This window comes from Podarcis erhardii (genome assembly GCF_964252035.2).
Source record: "Podarcis erhardii genome assembly, chromosome: 17".
NCBI classification, from domain to species: Eukaryota; Metazoa; Chordata; class Lepidosauria; order Squamata; family Lacertidae; genus Podarcis; species Podarcis erhardii.
This window is the reverse complement of record NC_138515.1, coordinates 10866021-10883187: the sequence shown is the minus strand read 5'-3', so window position 1 is coordinate 10883187 and position 17167 is coordinate 10866021. Positions and strand designations below refer to the sequence as shown.

The window sequence follows — 17167 nt, the reverse complement described above, 5'->3', positions numbered from 1 at the left end:
CTCAGCAATTCATCTTTTTTGGCGGGGGGAGCCTAGAATCTCCAGCAGAAGCAATGAATGTAATCTAGAAGAGAGAAGTGTTCCACATCACATTTAAAGCAATGAAATGCACTGTGCAATTTAATACTAAATTCTCTGATCCTAAGGACTCACCACATCAGTGGCAGTCATGCAAAGGCCAATGCTGGTGTAATGAATTCATTATCCTATGCACTCACAGAAAGCACAAGAGATGAGACACAATGTAGGAACATAGACAGATACTCACAGACACCTTGGCAACTCTGCCAAAATCCACCAGTCAAGACAATGTGCACTGACACGCATAAAAGGCATTGTCAGTGCACAGACCAACACATAGCTATAGCATGAATACCATCATGATACAATTTTACCCAGTTCACACAATCTGCCCGGAAACGCTCAAGAGGCCTGCAAAGCAAGCAGAGGTGAGGGCTACAACAAACAGCCTTCTCCATCACATCCAGCTCCATATCTGATGTGCATTTTCTATTCCCTCCCCTTTTCCATTTCATGCAGCCAAATTCCCCAGTTTATAACTACAGCAGTACCAAGGATATCCATGAGGTTATTGAACGGTTGAGCACATTGAGTGGAAGTACGTGTCAATGATGTTGGGAAAGATGGAGGGCACAAGGAGAAGGGGACGACAGAGGACAAGATGGTTGGACAGTGTTCTTGAAGCTACCAGCATGAGTTTGACCAAACTGCGGGAGGCAGTGGAAAATAGGAGTGCCTGGCGTGCTGTGGTCCATAGGGTCACAAAGAGTCGGACACGACTAAACAACAACAATATTAGTTTCATTCAGTTTCTCATTTTTCCAGTCTGAAGTTCAGCTCACTGCATATTCACATCAGGGTTTTTTAAAAGTCATTGCAAAATCTCACCAACATTTTAGTGCAAATTTCTCTTAATACACACAATTTTCTATGCAATTTTGCCTAATTATATGTTTTTACAAAGCAATTCCTCCAGATAATGTATTTTCAAATGTCATCTTCACTAATATATGCACATTTCACCCAAGTTTATGCATTTTTTTGTAGACATTATTTAACTGGAAAACTGCATTGCAAAATTCAGATAAGTGCAAATTTCAAAGCATGGTTGTTTTTCGATTCATGTATTGTTTCAGAAAGTGATACTTAGGTACCTGTAAACTGGATCAAATTTATCCCCCCATCCCTAGTGCAGACCCATCACTTCTCAGTACTCAAATGGCAGGACTGATGCAGCGTTGTGGCACAAAGTCCCTTCAGTGCCCCATCATGAAGGCAGCTGGGGTAAGTGACAAGCAAGGTGGGAGATTGTCCTGTCTCTCAATGTTTATTGCCGCAGACAGCACTGACAACTTTTACTAAACAACATGAAGCAACATATTGAATAGCTGTGAAGTGAGTTCTGACAGCATCACAGAACAATCAGTGGGCGTGAGTGGCTGGCAATATTTCTTGTTCTCGCAAAAAAAAACTGCATGACAGACACCAGAACAACAGGTGCAGTCTTCATCATCACTGCATCTCCATGCTGTCTATGGCTGCCTTTGTTATAGTCATGTATGCCATGATCTCTGGAAAGGTGCAGGAGCCTTGCAAGGGGTGGCCCCATAGTGGAACAGCTGGCTTCTCATTGGTCACTACTGCTGCTGCAGTCACCTTGCCTGTGCTTTCTGTAGCACCAAGGATAAGGAGCACTCTTATCTCTGCACATGTCCAGTTGTCTGCATAAAAGCAAAAGTAATAGAACAGGGATGAGCAAGGGCCGCCAAGACCATACAACACCGGTCTTCAAAGACCTACACTGGCTCCCAGTACATTTCCGAGCACAATTCAAAGTGTTGGTGCTGACCTTTAAAGCCCTAAACAGCCTTGGTCCAGTATACCCGAAGGAGCGTCTCCACCTCCATCATTCTGTCCAAATACTGAGGTCCAGTGCCGAGGGCCTTCTGGCGGTTCCCTCGCTGCGAGAAGCCAAGTTACAGGGAACCAGACAGAGGGCCTTCTCGGTAGTGGCACCTGCCCTGTGGAACACCCTCCCACCAGATGTCAAAGAGAAGAACAACTACCAGACTTTTAGAAGACATCTGAAGGCAGCCCTGTTTAGGGCAGCTTTTAATGTTTGATGTATTGCTGTATTTTAATATTTGGTTGGAAGCCACCCAGAGTGGCTGGGGAAACCCAGCCAGATGGGTGGGGTATAAATAATAAATTATTATTATTATTATTATAAGGGGACAGCAGCTGCAACAGACAGTTCCCATGGCGAGGATTACTATAGCACCCTCTTCCAGGAATCCTCAATAGAGACAGAATTCACCTGCAAGGCTTTAGACAGGAGCTAGTTATCTGAAGCATGGGACTCGGAGGTGAACCTTTCACTCTGGATTCTGGCTAATTCAAAGTCCTGGTTAGGGTCACTACTTTTAAAGCACTACCAAATGTTTAAGCTCTAGAATGCCTTTAAGTCCAGCTGCTATGATATAAGCCTGACTAATCTCCAAGGTCAAGAGAATGTTCAAGAGTCCTGGTCTGAGCCTTAATCTACCTCACCCTGGTGACCCACCTCCCCAGTTTTCCTATGGAGGGTGCTTTGCCTGTTCAGCCTGACCAGGATTAGGCCTCTGTCCCTCAAGCACTGCCAACCAGCATGACTCCCCTGCATGCTGTCTGCCCAACACTGAGGCCAATGGAAGAAGTGAAGCAGTCGACTTTGGGCTTGGCTGTCCATGAGGTTCCTTCTAAGAGTTGCCTGATCATGCTGTGTTGCAGCTGAGCAGTAAAGTGACCAGAAGCATTGTTGACATGGTGGTGTTGACATGTCCTAACAGTGAGAAAGCTGGGTATCTCATGAGAAGCTGGGGACCTCTCATTTAATTGTGCAATGTGCAGCTTTTTTATAGCAGAAGTAGGCAGGTGCTGGGGACAAGACTGCCCTTGCCTTTTCTTCATTGCTGTGACCCAGTGCAGAGAATGCTTTAACCTGTTTCCCTCCACTTCTCAGGCACTGTGGGTTGAAGGGAGGAAATAGCCAGGTTTGATGCTGCACTCTCTTCCATGAGGTACAAGTCCTTGGAGCCACACATCCTCAAAAGGAGTGACCTGAGGTTCTTAGTGGTTCTGGGTTCTGAGGCCAGATATTTGTAAGAATTCTGAGAACAATTGTTGTCATCCATCCATCTCAAAAGACAATGGAAGGGTGAGCCTTCAAGGATAAAGTCATACCATTGGAGAGTCACAGTACAGTGGTACCTCAGGTTACATATGCTTCAGGTTACATACGTTTCAGGTTAGAGACTCCGCTAACCCAGAAATAGTGCTTCAGGTTAAGAACTTTGCTTCAGGATGTGAACAGAAATTGTGCTCCAGCGGCGCAGTAGCAGCAGGAGGCCCCATTAGCTAAAGTGGTGCTTCAGGTTAAGAACAGTTTCAGGTTAAGAACGGACCTCCAGAACAAATTAAGTACTTAACCCAAGGTACCACTGTATCTGCTGTGGCTGTAGAGACCAATACAGGAGATACATGTTTTATTGCTGGTGGGGCAGATGAAGGATCCAGTTTCGCTGCTAGAGGTGCACCATGGCATTTCTTCTCTATGTGCTCCTCCCAGTGCTCATTCTTCCTCTGGTCACTGCTCTGGATACACCACCTGACTGTCTGTCTCCAGGCACTGCTATAGTCTTCAAGGGATTCCCACACGGCAGTTAATATCAGTCTTCATACCATGTTTGCAGACATCTTTGTAGAACAGAGTTGGTCTCCTCACAGGCCTAGTGCCTGAAGCTAGCTTCCTTGAGGATTCTGGCATCTTCCATTCTGTGCACCTGACCAAGCCAGCGTTGATGTCGCTGAAAAAGAAGTGTGAAGATGCTGGGAATGTGGGCTTTGTAGAGCACAACCTTCTTTGGCTCTGTCCTGTCATGTGATGCCCAAAATCTTCCTGACACAGAGCATATGGAAGGCATTGAGGTGTTGCTCCTGGTGTATGTAAGTCTCCCAAGACTCCCTTCCATAAAGCAGCATCCTCAACATGCAAGCCTGGTAGACCTTTATCTTGGTATTGGTCATCAGCATCACATTCTCCCATACCCTTTTGAAGAGGTGAGCCCTTGCTTCATCTGCCTTGCCAATGCGCTTGTCCAGCTTAGCATCAATGGAAATTGTGCAGGCTCCGTGGGTTACCCGAGAGGTGAGGTCCAAGTCTGGTCCATAGTCAGAGGTACAACGTGGAGGCAGTGCGTAGTAGCTGAAGCTGGGTGCAAGGCAGGGAGTCGGGTGAAGTCAGGAACAGGCTTGCAAGCAGGGAGCCAGGGCAGGGCAGGAGCTCAGGCAGGAAAGCAGGACAGGGTTCAGGCAGGAACTAGCAACCAACAATGTTGCTCCCACAACTTGGGACTGGGGCTGGCTGGCTTTTATCTGCCCCGAGGCATAGGGCGGCCCCAATCCTCTGTTGACTCGCCTTTCCTGGCCTGGAGGCAAGCACTCCTCCTGCGGGAACTTAGTTCCCTCCGCCTCTCTGCCCTGAGCCTCTGCAGCTCAGGAGAGGCTGGAGGGTTACCGGACCCAGAGGCAACCTCAGCTTCCTCTGATGGGGCTGAGAGTGGAGAACCTGCAGGCAATGGGTCCTCCATCACCTCAGGAACCAGAGCAGACTCAGCTGGTGCCTGCACCTGAGGATCCAGCACAGGTGAGGACCCTTCAGGCTCATGCCCCAGCCCCGGCTCAGCTGGTTCTGGAGGCGGGGAATCCTGTGCAGGCTGGGATCCCTCAGGTTCAGCATCCGAGTCTGAATCCTAGGCCTTCACAGAAATATTGCTGGTTATGTTGGAGCCCAGGTAGACAAAATCATCTACCACCACAAGCATGTGATCACCATTGCTGATGCATGGTGTGCTGGTGATGTCCTGATCTAGGATGTTGGTCTTCATCAGGCTGGTGGTGAAGCCAAATTCCCTCCAGACTTGGGCAAAATGGTTGATGAGTCTCTGTAGAGCTTCCTCAGAAGTTGACCAGACACTCATCACTCCTTGAATGGAAGTACCCACCATCTTCACCTGAACTGAAGGTGAAGGAGAGCAACAGGGAGAAGAATATCCTGAAGAGAGATGGAGCATGAGCACAGCCCTGTTTCACACGGAAGGCATCCAAGGATGACCCATCACACTGGATGGTGCCATGCATGTTTTGTGGAAGGGCACGATCACCTTCTGGAGCATAAATGGGCATCCTTTTTAGTTGAGCACTATGAAGGGCACTTTTCGCTGACACAGTGAGAAAATCATGCTGACTGTTGACCTCTGAGCCACATTGTGACTCAGGATAGACCCTGTCAGTGAGTAACTGTAATCTGTTGAGAACTACAGGGGCAAAGGCTTTCCATGGTAGTTCTTGCAATCATGGTAGTTACTTTTGTGCTGAAGGCCAGCCTCAGTTTCTCCCCCATGATGCACCTCCCCAGCCTTCTCTGAGAAAACCAGTATGAGTCATGTTTGCACTTTACCCTGCCCTTTCCCCAATATTTTTGTTCTCCCTGGCTGTTAGCTGTTTGCCAAGTGTGCCATCATGCAGTTTCCATTTGTGAGCTATTGTTATGTACTGAGTTGAATAGGATCCAAAAAGCAGCAGTCTGATTGGTCCTAGAACAATAGGATTCAGAATGCAGCAGTCTGATTGGTCCTAGAACAATAGGATTCAGAATGCAGCAGTCTGATTGGTCCTAGAACAATAGGATTCAGAATGCAGCAGTCTGATTGGTCCTAGAACAATAGGGTCCAGAATGCAGCAGTCTGATTGGTCCTAGAACAATGCAGCAGTATGATTGGTCTGCAGGAGCCACCCAATCCAGCTCCAGGTGAAAGTGAATCCGCAACCTGATTGGCCTACAGGAGAATCCCAGAATTAGCCAATCACGTGCGACCCATTGTGTAAATAATGTATATAAAGCAGATGTTTTGGGGGAACTTTCATTCCTCACTACTATGAGCTGAATAAAGAACATGAAATCCACACTCGACTCCGAGTATATTCCAGCTATCATTCTCTGGACACTGAGACTGCATAAATGACACACACCTCTTTTCACTTGCTCTGCCTTATATATATATATTCCTGATGGGCGTACCTTGATTGGCTACCGTGTGGAACAGGAATCTGTCTCCACTGTGGGTGTAGGAAGGAAATTGGACAGTAACCTGAGGCTCTCCCTTGACTTCAACGGGACTGTGTCAACTTTTGCACCAGTGTTTTTAAAACTATGTCTGTTGCCAACATGAACTCACATGCACCCACAATAACTCAGAGGCCTTCCTTTGCACCCACAAACAGCCTCCCCAAGGAGTCCATGGTGGCAAAAAAAAAAAAAAATGACTTACACTCAGTAGCGCAGTGTGAGGGGGCAGGGGGGGCATGACCCTGGGCCCAAATTTCTGAGGAGCTGCAACCAGGTTGAGGCTAGTTTGCAAGAGAGACTCTATTGATTAGATTCTGGCCATCAAAGGGACTGACCGCTTGCTCTGCCCTGGGCTCCAGCAACCCATGCTACACCCCTGCCTATACTACCGCCACCATGGGAAGGGCCATCTCTGAGGTGGCAAATAGCTGCAACTGCCCTGGACACCACACTTTAGGGAGCCCTGCACATGGCGCTGGTGGCCACAGTCAGCAGCCCTGATGCCTGGCTGGCCCTGCTGGCTCTCACCCCATTCACATGGGTTTCCACCTCCTCCCTTTCTAAAGCCACAGAACGGGCAGGCAGCAAGTTAGCACTGCTGCTGCCAAAGCACTGCAGTGGGAGGAAAATGTAGGCTGTAGGAGAGAGGCCACTGCCGATAACAGAGGAGTAAAACAACAAGCAGTAGGAAGCTGGAGGAGGGAGGCTGCCCCCTCCATCACTATCATCATCAAGAGGAGAAGTGGCAGAGGAAGGCAATGGTGGGCCCACACAGCCTGATTTCTCCTGGGCCCCACACAGCTCTAGGGACTGGCCTAGCCTTGTGGACAGCATTAACAGCCAGCTACACAACAGTTAAACCACAGAGCCTAGGACTTGCCAATCAGAAGGTCGGTGGTTCGAATCCCCACAGCGGGGTGAGCTCCCGTTGCTCGGTCCCTGCTCCTGCCAACCTAGCAGTTCGAAAGCATGTCAAAGTGCAAGTAGATAAATAGGTACCACTCCAGCAGGAAGGTATACGGTGTTTCCATGTGCTGCTCTGGTTTGCCAGAAGCGGCTTAGTCATGCTGCCCACATGACCCGGAAGCTGTACGCCGGCTCCCTCGGCCAATAAAGCGAGATGAGCACCGCAACCCCAGAGTTGGTCATGACTGGACCTAACGGTCAGGGGTACCTTTACCTTTACACAACATTCTGGAGAGTGATACCCACGATCAGTGTTTTCCCCAGAAGTGGCAGTGCTGGCAGAAGCATCTCACGTCATTCACTCCTTTCTTGCATATTGCTTCTCATGCGCATGGAGAAAAGGAAACGCGGGGAAATTCCTTTGTGGACTTGCCCTAGGAAGGGGCTCCTTGATATTTGTTCAGCCTGAAACTAATGGGACTGTCTTCCTGATAAGTATTCCCAGGACTGCAATCTTAGCTGGCAAGGAATATTTTCATCTTTCTAACATTTTTTAAAAATGTGTTGGCTGACATGGTTTTATCTCAGCCACACCAGAGCCATTCAGGTGCCACCTTTATGACGTCAATGAGAATACACTGTCAGAGCCTACAAAATGGAGTATCAGAAATAAGCAGTGTTTCATTTCAAATTGATGTGCTACATATAAATTAAAACTGTCTTTTGTCAATAATTAAGAATTAATAATTAACAAATGCAAACAGCAAAAATACTTGGAGGAAATGTTTTAATCTGTCCAGTTCCTCATTCCTCAGCTTGCCTATTTTGCTGTTTCTCCTCAGTAGTTAGTTAATATCTAAGCCCCTGTTGTGTTTTACACGCAACCAAATTCCACAATGATCGTCAAAAGAATGTGGCTTTCATACAGATTTTTATTTTCTTCACTGCTGCAGCATAAGTAATTTGTTTCTTATTAAATTTTACTCCTCACAAATACTTTCATATCTCTCACAAATTAGTAAATTCTTTGCCTTCAAAGTTGCTTTCTCATATCCAGTAATGGAACCAATTACACAATATGCCACTTCTCAAAACTGTGGAAGAGGTGTTATTATGGGCCTGTGTGATTATGTGCTGTTTAAAATGGGACCAAGTGGTACAAGAGGATCAGATTGACAAGGCCTTTAAAAATATGACATATGATTTTAACTGTTCCAGTCCTTCCAATTTGAATACTCAGCAACACACAGACTAATGGCCTTGATCCAGTGAGAGGCACTTGTGACAATACTTCTGCTGGTTGTAATTTAGGGCACTTCCACCCTGCAGCTATTTTTTGGTGGAATTCAGTCATGCACTGAGAAATTCATACAGTGCAAGTAAAGTTGAGTTGATGATGTTGCACAACAAGCCCATTCCCAACCATCCCATAATCAGACTTTTGGTAATAAGGAAAGTGGACAAGCAATGGAAATTGCAGGATTAACTTGCTTGATGTAACATATACATCAACATAACATTGTTATTGTTGTTGTTTAGTCGTGTCCGACCCTTCGTGACCCCATGGACCAGAGCACATCAGCCCCTCCTGTCTTCCACTGCCTCCCGCAGTTCGGTCAAACTCATGCTAGTAGCTTCGAGAACACTGTCCAACCATCTCGTCCTCTGTTGTCCCCTTCTCCTTGTGCCCTCCATCTTTCCCAACATCAGGGTCTTTTCCAGGGAGTCTTCTCTTCTCATGAGGTGGCCAAAGTATTGGAGCCTCAGCTTCAGGATCTGTCCTTCCAGTGAGCACTCAGGGCTGATTTCCTTAAGAATGGATAGGTTTGATCTTCTTGCCGTCCATGGGACTCTCAAGAGTCTCATACAAACAAATATGAATGAATGAACAATAAATATCCAACATTGCCTAATCTCCCTACAATCCCTGCAAACAGCTGAGAGGCAGAGATATGAGAGGGCATCAGAGGAGGGAGGGAAAGAAGAGAGACAGAGGCCAGTGCTGCCCGCGGTGCATCATTCAAGGCACCCCATCATTCAAGGCACCCCGGGGTGCCACGGCACCCCAGGGTGCCACGGCACACTGGTTGAAAACCACTGCATTAGGGAGTTCCTTGAGAGTGACAGCAAGCATACAGACAAAGGTCATCCAGTTGACATTGTGTATATAAGCTTTCAAAAAGCTTTTGTTGAAGTACCTCATCAATGACTTCTTCAGCCATAGAATATGGCTTATGTATCAGTAACTGGTTAAAGAACAGGAGGCAGAACTAAATGGACAGTTGTCCCAAATGGAGGATGTATAAGTGGAGTCCCCCCAAAGATTGGCACTGGGACATGTATTTTGTAATTTGATTATATAATAATAATAATAATAATAATAATAATAATAATAATAATATACCCAGCCTTTCCCCCTGACAGGGACTCAAAAGCAACTTATAGCTAAAATAGGTAAAGGGTAAAGGGTAAAGGGACCCCTGACCATTAGGTCCAGTCGTTGCCGACTCTGGGGTTGTGGCGCTCATCTTGCTTTATTGGCCGAGGGAGCCGGCGTACAGCTTCCGGGTCATGTGGCCAGCATGACTAAGCCGCTTCTGGTGAACCAGAGCAGCGCACGGAAATGCCGTTTACCTTCCCGCTGAAGTGGTACCTATTTGTCTACTTGCACTTTGACATGCTTTCGAACTGCTAGGTTGGCAGGAGCAGGGACCGAGCAATGGGAGCTCACCCCGTCACGGGGATTCGAATCGTCGACGTTCTGATCGGCAAGCCCTAGGCTCTGTGGTTTAACCCACAGTGCCACCCGCGTCCCTATAGCTAAAATAGAAACAGCTAAAAACATAGGGGGAAAGCAATCATTGAAAAACAATTGAACATACACACACAAGTCATTATGTGTGAGCAGTGAGAAAGCCAAGTTTGCTAATGATACCAAATTGTTCAGGGTGGTTAAAACAAAAGGGGGTTGCTTGAAGTTCAAAGTATGAATGGGCAGTAAAACAGCAAGTGCAATTCAGTGTAAGCAAGTAGAAAGGCAGGCTCGCCAACCCCACAGGGCGGAGGTGTTGTCAGCCCCCTCAATATTCCTTAGCAGGAGGCTCAGCCCCCTCTCAATATTGAATGGGGCAGAGGAGGCTGAGCCAAACGCGGCAAAGTATCAAAGGCAAGCTCCTCGTGGGCATGAGAGAGGAGCAGCTGTGGCCACTGGAACTGCATGGCACTGGGCAAGCCTCCTCCCTGCTTCTATTTGCTCTGCTTATCTGGAGTCATGTAAAGCCCCAGGCTGTGATCACGTATAGAAATAGATACATGCGTATTCTTTATGTCTGCATACATTAAATCACAAAAAATACCCTAAGTGCTGCCAAAAGTACTTTTCTGTACATATTAAACTGATGTGGTAAGCTTCCCCATTGTGCTCTGCAAAGGGAATTCCTGAATATGTGGAAGGTTTGCTTGTAGAGCTGCATATTCCAGGACCTTTTCTTCATTGCAATGCAATGTTCCAGGTTCTACAATCACTGTGGAAATTACTATATACAGTAGATGCATTTATACACATCAAAATAAAACTATGGCAGAAGAAATTGCCTCAAACCCTGAGCTGGGCAGTGAGTATGACCTAGCATTTGCTTTGGTTTTTTGAATATTGGCAGGACAGTATATCAGTACACTTCTGAGAATCTAAGCTGCATCCCAGCAGGAGTTTCAAGTCCTGCTCAAGCTTAGGAGGAGCCAGTACGAGCAGCTAGAGCCAGACTAAAATTTGATGGTGACCAATAGATTCCTAAGGGCAATAAGTCTCATATGATTCACTTCCTCTGGTCAGTCATATATGGGTTACAGAGTCTGATGGCTCATTCCTTTGATATGGGAGAGGCAGGATTTATATTATTAATTTAGTTTTTGTTATGGGAAGTGGTATGCTCATAAAGTAACCAGTGATCCTCAGTGCGTCATCTCTTGCAAAAGGCAGTTTCCTTTGGATTTTGCTTTCCAGTGCATTCATAGCCAGTTAGACAGCATTAATTTCCAAGGCCTATTTGCAGTTCAGTGCCATGAAGTAATCAGGCATACGCTTTCAGCAATGCCTATAAGAGACTGGCAAAGCAGCACAAAGAACAATGCCTCTCTTCACGTGGAACTAGGCTAAGAAATTATCCAGCACTGACCAGCGCAAACAATTCTGTGCAGGTAATTAAGTTGGCTGGTTCAAAGCAGGCAGTAATGAGATCACCTCCTTCTATGGAAATACTGTTTAGTTGCTGAGTTTAGATAAATGCAAACACCGAAACTAGGTAAGAATGCCTTGGGAGCAGGGAATACCCCATATATCAAAACTAAAGGCAAACTTTACTTCCCCTTATGATATTTGTTCTATGTTTTACTTGCATTATCAACATGCCATTAATGGAAACTCTTTCCTGAAAAATTGTTTTGGGTTTTTAACAGATATTTTGCATAAGGAAGAAGTTATTGGCTAACCACACTTGCTTGTTAATATTTAACATGAGCAGTGGGAATGTTTTTCTTTTTTTAACTTTCTTTAGCTTTCTCTAGCATTACAGCATCTATGAGTAGAACATAATTCATTAGTTCAGTATAAGGGGATAAAGCAAGTTATATATGTATGTATTCAGATTAATAGAAAATAAGTCTAAGAATATATAAACAAAGTTAATTCCTGACAAGTAAAAATAACAGATTCCTGTTACACTATACAAATTAACAAGTGTGTTGTCACGTAAGTTTGCACCACGATAAAATTGTTAGAGTGCAATTCTAACCATGTCTACTCAAAAGTAAGTCATATTGAATTCAGTGGGTTACTCCCAGGTAAGTAGAGTTAGGACTATAGCCTTAGTCTTTAGGTGCAACAACAACGACAAAATTCATCCACAAAATATATACCCACATTAAGAGCCCTAGATTCCATTTATCGATACAATGTTCTGGGAATGTTACAAACTTTCGTGAGCTTTTAAATACAAAACTAGATACAAAGCTCAAGAAAACATCAAAGTGGGCGAGGGGCCATTGAATCCCCATTGAGTTCAAATGAGGCTTATTCCCAGACAAATGTGCATATTATATTACTTAAGAGTTCAATGTAATGATAAAGTTTAACTGAATATCCAAATGTATTGTTGTTAATTAATTATAAAACAGAGCTGCCTGGCTTCCTCCTTGTGCTTCTGCTGGCAGGTGAAGACAGTTTCATTCCAACAGGCTTTTAGTAACAGTTTTTAATATCTGTATTTTAACATATCTCTTTTCATATTGCTATACAGTGGTACCTCGAGTTACATATGCTTCAGGTTACAGACTCTGCTAACCCAGAAATATTGCTTCAGGTTAAGAACTTTGCTTCAGGATGAGAACAGAAATTGTGCTCCGGCGGCAGCAGCAGGAGGCCCCATTAGCTAATGTGGTGCTTCAGGTTAAGAACAGTTTCAGGTTAAGTACGGACCTCCGGAACGAATTAAGTACTTAACCCGAGGTACCACTGTAATTCTGTTATAGTTTAATTTTGTTTTAAGTATTATCATCTTTTGCATGTTTTTAGCTTTCTGTGGTTCATCTGTGTTGTTTTAATTTTTGCAAGCTGCTTTGAGTCCTGATTCTGGGGAACATTGTTTATTTATATCCCGCTTTTATAAAGCCTGCTACTTTAACATTAGGCAAGGTGCCTATAAGCAAATAGATCTAATTGTGCAAATCTGTTCTACAGCTTGCATGGCAAGCGGTAAACTAGAAGGCATATCCAGAAGGTATTGAAACCTGCCATTGTGTTTCTTATTCTTAAACTGATCTGGATACACAAGCATGGCAAATGCATGAAGAGCAGCACAGGAATAAATGAGAGACAAGGGAAAAATCAAAATATAACAAGAAGGGGAGGATATGACAAAGGGAAATTTATTATTATTATTATTATTGGGCAATTTGGGAGAGGTAATTAAACAGGAAAATACTATCCAAGACTTCGAGGTAAACCAGGGTTCACAAAGTCACGTTTGAATAGATCCTGTGAATATTTTTAGTACATACTTTATCTTATTTTAAAGTGATGGAAAGTTACTTTGTACTTATGAACAGCAAGCTAAATGATGGATTACTGGTAAATATTCTACAAAAAGAACATGTTGGCCTGTTATAATATTTCACCTCCCACAAACCCTCCCTAGCAATATCACCCACCTTACATTGCACATCTCTGCTCGTCTTCAGATAAGCGATGCATTCTTCACATATCACACAAAATTCCTCAGTTTTGCCATTAATCTTATAAGACACACATATGAAGCAATTATTGGTGCCAGCATTCTAATGGGTCACAATAATTTTTCCACATTGCAAAATTCATAGCTGGCACAACCAAGGGCAGTTGACCTAAATGTTTTTCCAAGATCCCAATTTACTAAAGCACTAAAATAAAATCATGCCAGTCCACTTAGTCATTTGTACTGGAGTGCATTTCTGTATACCATACTATTGCCAGTTTAAGGTCCTGCATGCAGTCAGTGTTTGCAGCTCGGGAATCTCAGCTTTTATGTCATCTTTAAATAAAATGTCTAAGTCTTATGCCTGCTGAAATACACTTGAAAGTGTGTGGAATGACAGCTGTCAAAGGAACGTCATGTGTAACAACAACAACAACAACAACAACAACAACAACAACAACAACAACGATTTATTATTTACACCCCGCCCATCTGGCTGGGTTTCCCCAGCCACTCCGGGTGGCTTACAAAAAAATACTAAAATACTGTAATACATCAAACATTAAAAGCTTCCCTAAACAGGGCTGCCTTCAGATGTCTTCTAAAAGTCTGGTAGTTGTTGTTCTCTTTGACATCTGGTGGGAGGGCGTTCCACAGGGCGGGTGCCACTACCGAGAAGGCCCTCTGCCTGGTTCCCAGTAACGTGGCTTCTCGCAGTGAGGGAACTGCCAGAAGGCCCTCGGTGCTGGACCTCAGTGTCCGGGTAGAATGATGGGGGTGGAGACGCTCCTTCAGATATACTGGACCGAGGCCATTTAGGGCTTTAAAGGTCAGCACCAACACTTTGAATTGTGCTCGGAAACGTACTGGGAGCCAATGTAGGTATTCAATCATGCATCTTATAGTTGTGGGAATAAGGCTTTCTCAGCCAGTGCTGTGCAGAGATGCAGCTGTTATCTCAGGAGAGCACAGACTGTGGAACTTCCTTCCACAGGAGGCTAAGCTGGCCCTCTCTCTGCTTTCCTTTTGCTGACAGGCAACTACTTCTTTGTTTAGACAGTTCTTTGGCCACTCATTGGCTGCTGTGCCAGGGTCTTCTCATGGTGGGTGTTGTACATTTTCTTCCCCTCTTGTGTTTTAAAATGGTTCTAAGTTATTCTGATTCAGTGTTTTTAATATGGTCATTCAATTGCTTTTTAGTATTTATAACTGATAGTGCTTTAAAAATACACCTATTTGAAATTGTATTTTGAAGCAGCATGTCTTGTTTGGATACGGGATTGGATAAAATTAGAAAAAGAAGAAGAGTTAGAATTAGAAGGACATGACAATAGATTTGGCTGGCACTCATATTTATGGTATGGGAAAGGGAAAATACATAAAGGTTTTTCAAACCATATAATAAGAAAGTCATTAATAAGAGTGTGGGGAAAATATAAAAATCTGTTAGAGTGGAAAACACCATGGTGACTGTCACCCACTGAAGCATTTTCATTTGTCGACCAAAAAAGTATGTTGGTTGGCATATAGAGAGTTATTAACAGAAGAAGAAGGTAAACTCAAATTAAAAGAGTATGATGAGCTGAAAGACCATTTACAAAGTTGATTACACCATAGGCAATTAAATGAAATTTTTAAGGAAGACAATAAAAAGTTATACAATCTCCAGATTTAAAAAAGCAATAGTGGAAGAGAATGTTAAATTGTTAAAAAAGGCATATACAGTAGTATCTTATTAGACTGGGAAACTAAAGATGAAGAGGTTAAATCAGTTATGATTAAATGGGCTTAGGATGTGGGACACAACATCCAACTTGAAAGTTGGGGGAAATTATAGAAAGTTGATATAAAATTCACAGGTTGCATACTATTAAGAGAGAATTACATGAAAATGATGTATAGATGGTATATCACACCAGGGAAAATGGCAAAGATGTTTAGGAAAGAAAGTAACAGATGTTGGAGATGTAAGGAAAAGGAAGGAACATTTTATCATATGTGGTGGGATTGCAAATGCATTAAAAATATTGGGAAATGATATACTATGAATTGAAAAAAATGTTTAAAATGAATTTTGTCAAACACCCTGAAGCCTTTTTGTTAGGTATCTCAAATCAAGAGCTACCAAAAGAAAAATGGACATTATTTATGTATGCTACAACAGAGGCAAGAATCTTGATTGCACAATATTGGAAGATGGAAGAAATACCATCAAAGGAACAATGGCAAGAAAAGCTGATGAACTATGCAGAATTGGCTAAGCTAACAGACAAACTATGAGAGAAGGACGAAAAGGACTTCAAAAGAGTCTGGGAACCATTTACAGTTTATTTGCAGAAACAACAGAATGGACTGGATTCACTGGCAGGATTTGAATAAACTTTCACAACTTCATTTGAGTAACAGGTATTTTAGAGAAATAATAAGGGATTTTATTTTTCTGAAGAAAAAGCAGGATACGATAAATAAAACTAAATAACTCAGCAGAGAGGGAGTTGAGGGAAGTCCAGAGGAGGGGAGGGAGAATAATTGTAAATAACACAATGAGATTTGTATCATTAATTGTTATAAAATTTAATAAATATTTTACTAAAAAATACACCTATCTGTTTGTGATTTATGTTGTAAGCTACCTTGGCTCCTACACTCTGAGAAAGTTGGGATATAAATAAAATAAAATAAAATAAAATAAAATAAAATAAAATAAAATAAAATAAAATAAATAAAATAAAATAAAATAAAATAAAATAAAATAAAATAAAATAAAATAAAATAAAATAATAAAAAAATAAATAAAATAAATAAAATAAAATAAAATAAAATAAAATAAAATAAAATAAAATAAAATAAAATAAAATAAAATAAAATAAAATAACACATGCTCATAACTGGAGACAGGTAGTATAACCCAGGGTGAAAATCTGTTGTTCAGCCAGTTAAAAAAGGCAGACATGCCATTGTAAAGCTTCCAGCTCAAGCTGTTGAAATATTGCCAGTGTTTCACAAAGGAATACCACTGATTATCCTAGAAACAGACACAATACATAAATGGTTATTCCAGCATTTGCCAGACCCATCAATGGCCTAGTTCTCATGACATTTTAAGTTATGGTTTATAAACCATGGTTTAGTTAATCATAGTTAAAACTAAACTGATCATCTGAACCTGGCCCCACAGCTCAACTATGGTTTATTAACTGTGGTTAATGGGTGCACTTTAACAAAGGTCTGAGAAAGGCCAATGTGTTTACTACATACCTGAGCCCAAGTGGAGCTGGAACATTCATAGCCACTGGATGAGTTGTGATCTCTGTGATCTCCCATTTGAAAATGTGAAAACATGGCCAATGGGCGAGGGCTTCGTAGTTGGGGGAAACTACATTCCCCAATAAGGGACGTGGGTGGCGCTGTGGGTTAAACCACAGAGCCTAGGACTTGCCGGTCAGAAGGTCGGCGGTTCGAATCCCCGCGACGGGGTGAGCTCCCGTTGCTCGGTCCCTGCTCCTGCCAACCTAGCATTTCGAAAGCATGTCAAAGTGCAAGTAGATATAGGGAAGGTAAACAGCGTTTCTGTGCACTGCTCTGGTTCGCCAGAAGCGGCTTAGTCATGCTGGCCACATGACCCGGAAGCTGTATGCCAGCTCCCTCGGCCAATAAAGCGAGATGAGCACCGCAACCCCAGAGTCGGCCACGACTGGACCTAATGGTCCGGGTGTCCCTTTACATTCCCCAATGAAAGAACACAGAAGCTAGAAGCTCACAAACGTCAGATACAGGACTTTGATTAGGCTAGTTTCAGCTCTGAATGGTCCTACTCTGAATCGTGCACTCTCAGCTGCCATTCCAG

General features: G+C 43.4%; 1 protein-coding gene across 7 annotated transcripts in view; it reads right to left on the bottom strand.

Moving 5' to 3' along the window:
* GLIS3 (GLIS family zinc finger 3) overlaps positions 1–17167 on the bottom strand; it is a 181585-nt gene that overhangs the window by 123535 nt on the left and 40883 nt on the right. The window contains exon 1 of one of the 7 annotated variants that reach the window (XM_081844932.1): positions 5519–5580. The exons of 4 other annotated variants lie outside the window; for them this stretch is intronic. The gene's annotated coding sequence lies outside the window, so the exon portion shown is untranslated. Of the gene's footprint in view, positions 1–2584; positions 2652–5425; positions 5447–5518; positions 5581–17167 lie in introns of those variants that run through there. 2 more of the 7 variants (XM_081844933.1, XM_081844934.1) reach the window with 2 other exon arrangements.